The sequence below is a fragment of the Mastomys coucha genome, unplaced genomic scaffold (assembly GCF_008632895.1).
Source record: "Mastomys coucha isolate ucsf_1 unplaced genomic scaffold, UCSF_Mcou_1 pScaffold5, whole genome shotgun sequence".
Taxonomy (NCBI): Eukaryota; Metazoa; Chordata; class Mammalia; order Rodentia; family Muridae; genus Mastomys; species Mastomys coucha.
The window spans coordinates 92,354,229-92,362,551 of record NW_022196911.1 but is presented as its reverse complement, the minus strand read 5'-3'; the positions used below and the strand labels follow the sequence as shown (position 1 = coordinate 92,362,551).

At 44.7% G+C, this 8,323-nt stretch overlaps 1 long non-coding RNA gene across 1 annotated transcript in view; it reads left to right on the top strand.

Moving 5' to 3' along the window:
• The window catches only part of LOC116079002, an 18,276-nt gene extending 14,369 nt beyond the window's left edge, over nucleotides 1-3,907 (top strand). The window contains exon 4 of the long non-coding RNA XR_004113701.1: nucleotides 2,375-3,907. This is a non-coding gene — a long non-coding RNA (uncharacterized LOC116079002). The remainder of the gene's footprint in view (nucleotides 1-2,374) is intronic.
• Nucleotides 3,908-8,323: the final 4,416 nt, after the last annotated feature.

Sequence of the window (8,323 nt, the reverse complement as noted above, 5' to 3'; positions counted from 1 at the left end):
ACTACCATCACTATCACCCCCATCACCACCATCACCACCATCACCACCACCACCACCACCACCATCACTCCCACCCCCATCACCCACCACCACCATCACCACTACATTCGAACTACTTACCTCCCTAGTCCCTCCCTCTCCATGGTCCCTGACTCTGTCTTTTCTTTTCTCTTCTTTACTTTCTGACAGGCTCTCACTGTTTGTCCCTGATTGGTCTGGAACTTGATATGGACTGGCTTCAGATGCACAGAGATCTTCCTGCCCCTGCTTCCTCTGAGCTGGGATTAAAGGGATGTACTACCATGTCCCAGGCCTCTGTGTCCTTTTAAGTAACAAACTTATTTTCTCAAATAAGTTGTACCCCACTCTCGTTTTTTTTCACAGAATGCCCCCTCTATCTGCAACGCTTTCCCTTGCTCTTCACTCAGCTGACCATCACTCACTCTTCGAGTCACAGCTTAGAATAGCATTTCCTCCAACTGCAAGCCGTGATTGCCAGAACAGAGCTTTAGCCCTCTCATGTGTTCCCATTGCAGTTAGCTCCTGTCAATCAAAGCTCATAGCCCGTCTGTAACTGCATGCCTGCCTATCACTTGTCTTCCCCAACTCCAAGATCATTCTTATATTGGTTATCATTTGTTTAAAGATTTATTTATTTATGTATGTGTGAGCACACTGTAGCTGTCTTCAGACACACCAGAAGAGGGCATCAGACCCCATTACAGATGGTTGTAAGCCACCATGTGGTCACTGGGAATTGAACTCAGAACTTCTGGAAGTTAGTGCCCTTAACCTCTGAGCCATCCCTCAGAGCCCCCTATTAGTTATCGTTTTATCCCTATATACATAGGGGGTGTCTAATAAATGCTTATTAGACTGAGGCGATAGTTCAGTAGTTGAAACCCTTGCTATGCAAGCAGGAGTTCAGACACCCAGAGCCCACAGAAATACCAAGTGGGTGTGCCAGCATATCTGTAACTCCAGCCTGGGGCAGTAGAAACAGGGGATTCCCAGAGCAAGGCGACTAGAGAGCCTAGCTATATCTGAAGCTCTGGATTTGATTGAGAGACCCTGCCTCATGAGTGAGGTGGACGAGCAATTGAGGACTGTGATTGTTTGTATATGCTTGGCCCAGGGAGTGGCACTATTAGGAGGTGTGGCCTTGTTGAAGTAGGCTTTAAGACCCTTGTCCTCGCTGCCTGAAGTGAGTATTCTGCTAGCAGCCTTCAGATGGAGATGTAGAACTCTCAGATCCTCCTGCACCACGCCTGCCTGGATGCTGCCATGCTCCCATCTTGATGATAACGGACTGAACCTTTGAACCTGTAAGCCAGCCCCAATTAAATGTTGTCCTTTATAAGGTTTGCCTTAGTCATGGTGTCTGTTCACAGCAGTAAGACCCTAAGTAAGACAAGGATGATGCAGGACATCAATCTTAGGCTTCCACACACTCATGTACATGTACACACACAGAGCTAAAAAATAAAAAGTAATTTTATTCTATGTGCATGAGTGTTTTACCTGAATGTAGGTCTGTTCACCACTCACATGCCTGGTGCTACCAGAAGATGACCTCAGATCCCCTGAAACTGGAAATACAGCCGGTTGTGAGCTGCCAAATGGATGCTAGGAACAGAACTCAGGCCCTCTGGAAAAGCAACCAGTGCTCTTAACTGCTGAGCCATCATTCCAGACATCGAAATAAATAATTTTTAAAATGTTTATTGAGACACTGCCTTGTGAATGAGGCAAGGACAATCTGTTCAGATTTTTTTAGAATTCTTCTAAAAATAATTTCAAACTTAAAGAAAAGTTTCTATAATATATAAGCCTCTTATATATCACTAACTTGGTTGGATCCATCAATCATTAACTTTTGGTATATTTATCCTTTTCTGAAACATACACACACACACACACACACATATATGTATATATATACACATATATACATATATATGTATATATTTTTCCTGGACTTTTCAAGAATAAATTACAGACAGCTCCTTTTTTTTCCTAAAAAAAAATTTTTTAGAAGTGTTTCTTAACAATGAGAACATTCTGTTCTAATTTATTAAAGCAAAGAACTTTAATAGAAACACATGCATAATTCCAAGTGTGCTGTTTTTAGAGAAATGGAAAGTAATGGAGGGGGCAATTGGAGATTAAGTGCAAACAGTGTCATTCCTCCTGAGGGCTTTCCTCAAACCCTGAAGCTGTAGACCTTGAGGTTGAAGGCTTGCTTGCTGAGCACGCACAAGGCTCTGGGCTCCATCCCAGGATGGCCACTTACACAGTCATCTCTGCCCCTGTGCCTTTATTTCTCCTTGCCCACAGACCTCTGTTGGAGTCTCATCTAAGCTTTGTTTCACAGGGTCCCAGAGAGGTGGCTTTGCTTGCAGGAAGTGGAAGTTAGAGGGACAAACGAGGAACAGGAAGTGGGAAGATGGCTCCTGGGACCCATGATCAGGCCTGAGCGGTTCAGAGCTTCGGAGAAGGCAAGGAGATGAGCTGTGGGGCAGAAAGATTTGCACACCTTGGGTCCCGGGACTGTCCTGCTCAGCTGAGTGGAATACCAAACGAGGGTGTCTTGAAGCTGAGCTTCACCTCAGCCAGGCAATCGACAGGAGAAGCAGCGAGCGAGACCGACAGACTGTCACTGGCAAAATGAACTGTCACCTCCCATTTTTCAGAGGCGCGGCGGGATGAATTGCAGCCTTGAACCGTGCGGCCCGCTGCTGATTGAGTTCCGCTGTCTTAGAACCCCGTCGAACAAGGCGAGTTCATTTCAGACTGACGTCCCACCGCTTATCAATTTAGGAGCTAGTAAAATTAACCGCTTCGGAGCTGATTTTCGCCCTCCCCCTGGCTCGGATTCCACATCCGGAAAGGTCACGAAAATAAATCTCTCTGGGTCCCACTAACATAATACGTGGTCTAGAAATGAGGTCTCACAAGACTGAAGCCAAACATAACCCAGGTCCCAAAGCTTACTGGGGGCCCTTTGGAGCCACCGGCCCATGGCAATAGTGTGACCTGCCAGACGTTTGTTAACCCTACGCCTGCACACACCAGCAACTACTGCTCCCAGGAGCCTACCATCGGGAAGGGTTGGGTAGCAAAGGATGAAGCTGCCTCCCAAGTTCCCCATGACTTTCTGCAGAGAAGCGAGTATTCCTTATCCTCCTGTCTTCAGGTCCCTTCATACACATAGTGAGTAGATGCCCAACAAATGATTATAAAGCCAAATAAGATGGTGATGTTTGCTAAAGCACTGGTAATTATTTTGAAAAGTTTAAACACATGTGCAGGGTTTGAGGAAAAGGAGAAGGATTATGATCCAGGAAAATATTGCTTGTCACCCGCCACTCCCCAACACATCCCATACCAGAAATGGCTCCTGAGGGCAGAGCTGAACGCACACCAGAACAGCGTCTCTGTCTCCAGAAGCAAAGAGCACCTTCTGCTTTGATTCTTCAACATGGCTTAACTGCTCTGGAAGGCCCACATCTGCATCATGGATACCAACAGTTGTCTCAGCATCCTTTGGCACCTCTCTTCCCCAAGGCAAATGTCGGCAGTGTTTATTTCCAGAAATAGCATCAAACCTTTTCAGGATGGCCTGTTTTCAGCCTTGCTTGAGCTCCTGGGGCCTCTCTACCTCTTTCTGGAAGTGTCCACCTCTTTCTTAACAAGGGTATCCCATCTCAGAATACAGGACACAGGTTTTCCCTTGGAAGCAGTGTGAGAAAGAAGGGCCTGCGGGCATGCCACTGGCTTCAGACAGAAACTCCAGCAAACATCAGGGCAGGGACCGGATGATTTTGCTCAGCCACGGTCTACCCCAGAGTAGCCATCTCTGTTGCAGTTTTGTTCTCAGCCTTTTTCTAAGAGATTTACTTCTGTGTTTTAACTAGGGACTTTTTTAAAATGTCTATATTTCTTTAAAAATAAAATCCAGACCATGGTTGTACATACCTTTGATCCCAGAACTTGGGAGGCAGAGGCAAGAGGATCTATGAGTTTGAGGCCAGCCTGGTCTATAGATGGAGTTCCAGGACAGCCAGGGCTACACAGAGAAACCCTGTCTCAAAAAAGCAAAAACAAAACATATATGTGTGTGTCTGTATATCTGTATATATATATATATAGATAGATATAGATATAGATATATATGTATTTGTATACATATATGTGTGTGTGTGTGTGTGTATGTATATATCTGTATCCTCGTGGGTATTTTGTGCACCACACACAGGCATGTTGATGGTACCATCCAGGCCAGTACAAGGCCTTGACTCCTCTGGAGCTGTAGTTAAAGATTGTGAGTAGCGGAAATCAAACTTGGGTCCTCTGCTGGGAAGTGGGTGCTTTTAACCAATGAACCATTCCTGCAACTCCTTTGCCTGGGAATCTTAACTCTGTACCGGAATGAGAAAACTCTCTCCACCTTCCCTAGTTATTGGACCTGAACAAACACATGAACTTATCTAAATCCCAACTTTCCCAATGAAGAACTCATATGATAGCTAAAAAGGTGTTTGTTGTTTGTTTCTTTGTTTGTTTTTAAAGGGAGCTGGAGAGATGTCTCTGTGGTTAAGAGGACTTGCAGCTCTAGTAGAGGACCCAAGTTCAGTTCCCAGCACCCACATAGTGGCTCACAACTCACAACTGGCTATAACTCCAGTTTCAGGAGATCCCACACCTTCTTCCAGCTTCCGGAACAGCAGCACACACATATGTGTGTGTGTGTGTGTGTATGTGTGTGTATATATATATATGTGTATATGTGTGTGTGTGTGTGTGTGTGTGTGTGTGTGTGTGTGTGTGTTAGGAACTCATCTTGCAAAAATGAGCCAATGGATGCAAAAGGGAGGATGTGTGGGAAACGTCACTGCGATTTTTTGAGAAGTTTGAAACATCTTTAATCCTGTCAATAAAGGACTGAGTAAATGGGTGAGGTCTCTAGATATTGGGTGATAGTACACAGTATTTTTAAAGAACAGGGAAGTGTACATTTTAAACTCTTCAAGCTCTGGTGTGAACTGTTAGCATCGCTCTCATGAATGGCACTCGGTTATGACATCATGAAGGACTCCGGTGTTCATGAGATAATCAAGTTAAGAGTGACCATCGAAAAATAGGTCCCGCTAACCCTCAGGAAACTGCCCAGGGATTTAAGTGAATAGTAGTTGTATTCCATTTAATGTATAGTGGACACCTCTTTATGCCAGTACCTTTTAATTTTATAAGTTAAAAAGCTACAGCTAATAAAATAGAGGTCCTGGATCCTAATAACAATTCTCATCTAATGACGAGAGAGAGAGAAAGAGATTTATGAGTAGTTGAAGTATGTTCTCAGAAACACAAATTCATAATATTCTAGCAGCGTAAGCGTAGCTTCCCGTTTGAAGTTATAACAGCCCTAAGCCGGGAATCAGGATCCAGCAGTACTGTCCCAATGCCACCATTAACTTAGTACATGACATCAACCTAATCACTTATCTGGGCCCCAGTTTCCAGTTCCAGAAAATTAGAGTGTTAAAGCACATGTTCTCAGAGGTCCCCTCAAGCTGAGAATTCCACATTTCTGTGAAGTCAGTTTTCAAAGATTCAATAAAGGATGTTTATATATAATTAAAGTCCCTGATCATTTCTGGCAATAACAGGAGGATTTTAACAAGGCCTTAAACACTCATAGGAAGAGAAAGCTCACTAAAAAAAAAAAAAAATTTTTTTATTTAAACAAAAAAGTTCCTGCCCTCAAGAAACCTATGATTTAAAAAGGAAAATAAGACAGCTAAATCAACAGAAATATGAAGTGCCAAGTTTTACAAAAAGAAATGCACAAAATGAGATTGTTGGAGGGATCAGAAGTACTCGGATTTATTTATGTTTCCAGGAGCGTCGGCATTCCTAGAGGGGTCAGAAGTACTTCAGGGGTAGGACCAGGGGACCAAGGGTGAGGCCCATGTCTCCATCTCTGGTTCCCATGTGTATCAAGAACCTCAGAAGTCCAAGACTTCCTAGTGATAGGGCTGCATCAGCGACGCCTGGCTTAGGTGACTCCACAGTCACTTCCACCCACGGAACCCCAGGAGTCTGAGTCTTTATACCCTGCATTCCGTTTTGCACATCCATAGGAAGTGAGCATCACAAACGCTGACTTTCCTTTAAAACACACCGCTATGTTGTGGTGTGACTGAGGACTCTTAAGGGGCAGCAATGTGACAAGCTCGGATTTTTCTGCTCTGCGTGTCTTGAGCATGGGCCATGGCCATAAGCACAAAAGGATGGAACGGGAGCATGAGGGAGGCCAGGGCATCATTAAAAAGGCTTGCAAGATTCCTGGGATACCACAGAGAAGCTGCCAGTATGGTCTTCGAAGTAAAAGACTGCACTTTGTAGGCTTGATGAATGTTTGTTGCTTGCTTGAATGAATGAATGAATGAATGAATGAATGAATGAATGCTGCTCCCAGTTTACCCGTGGGCTCTACCTTGGTACCTCAGCTAAGCTTATCCTTCTTGGCCACTCTTTTATCCAGTCAAATCTTGTCAGTCCTAAGCTCCCTTTCTTCTCCAGGTCTGCTCTTTCTCCAAACTGACCATCCCTAGGTAGCTTAACCTTGTAATAATGAGGCCAGCCAGGGTTAATACAACGATGTGATTCTTTTAACAATAGCTTTTCTCTTGAACGAGAAACTGTGTCTTGGCCTGATAGAGCCACTTTTTTTTTTTTTTTTCATGAGACAAGGTTTCTCTGTGTAGCCCTGGCTGTCCTGGAACTCACGCTGTAGACGAGGCTGGCCTCGAACCCAGAAATCCGCCTGCCTCTGCCTCCCAAGTACTGGGATTAAAGGCATGTGCTACCACGCCCAGCAAGCCACATTTTAATAGGGAACGAACTATGTGGGCATTGGAAGTACGTGGGAGTTGGGAAATGGTGGGCAGGAGAAACTTAAAGGCTTCTATCTGAGGGCTCTCTAAAGCAAAGTCACCCACTGGCATATATTAGAATCATAGAGCCTCAATGGCAAAGCACTGAGGGACAAGAATGATGCCAACCCATGGTAGGACACTTGTTTATCAAGTTCAGGGCCTTGGGCTCCATCCCTAAGCAAAACAGCAGCAGCAGCAGCAGTAACAAGAGCACCTACCCTGAGAGTGTGGTCTCTACCGTGGTCCTGGCAAAGAGATGAACTTTGGTCTGCCACAGGAGTTTGGAGTTCCCTGATGACAGACTCCCCTAAAGAGGAGTCAGTAATGTATTTGGTTAGCATGGATCTAATCGATTGGAGATGAACGGATTCATCAGAGAGATCATTTTATCAGATGAGGACACTGAGGCTCAGAGCCCTGGGTGACTGTTGCTCAAAGCCATGAAGTCAGAACTAGAGATGACACTTTAGTTTCAAGCTGATAGACATGACCCTTGCTTTCGATTTCTCCAAATCAGCCCAGAAGTTATTGCGGGGCTCACTGTTGGCCACCGAGCTCAGAATCTAAAAGCATCAGACAGTGTTGTCAAATCTCAAGATCAAACTCCTGGCTACACGGAAGCCTGGGAATATAGAATTTAACAGTTCAACCCCCGCAATACAGAAAATCATATAAGATATAGCGAGACAATGGAGGCTGGAGAGATGCCTCCTAGGTCAAAAGCAATGGCCGAGGCATGCCTTTAACCCCAGCACTCAGAAGGCAGAGGCAGATGGATCTCTGAATTTAAGGCCAGCCTGGTCTACAGATTGAGTTCCAGGACAGCCAGGGCCACACCGAGAAACCCTGTCTCAGAGAACCAAAAGCAGCAGCAGAGCAGCAGTGGCCGCTCTTGCTCTCAGTTCCCGGCACCCACATGGTGGCTCACAACCATATATAAGTCTAATTCCAGGGGTTCTGACACCCTCTTATGGCCTCCGTGGGTACCAGGCACACAAGTGACAGGTTATACATGGGTACAGACACACACATACATGGGCACGGATTCTTGAATCTGTTAGACATTATTTTCCAGAACCTTCTGTCATCCTGACAACAGAATTGGTATACGGTTTTAATTAATTCTTGATTTTGGTAAGAATAAGCTTTTTAAAAGATGCATCTACCTTTTGTGTGTCTTCATATATTTTAATTTTTTTTCACTTGTGTTATGTCTTCCCCATTTCTATTTTGGGGGGATTTATGTTCTTTTCACACTTCTTCTAGAGCTATAAGAACTCTTTATGTATTAAGAGTATTAACCCAAGCTGGGCAGTGGTGGCCCACGCCTTTAATCCCAGCACTTGGGAGGCAAAGGCAGGCAGATTTCTGAGTTCAAGGCC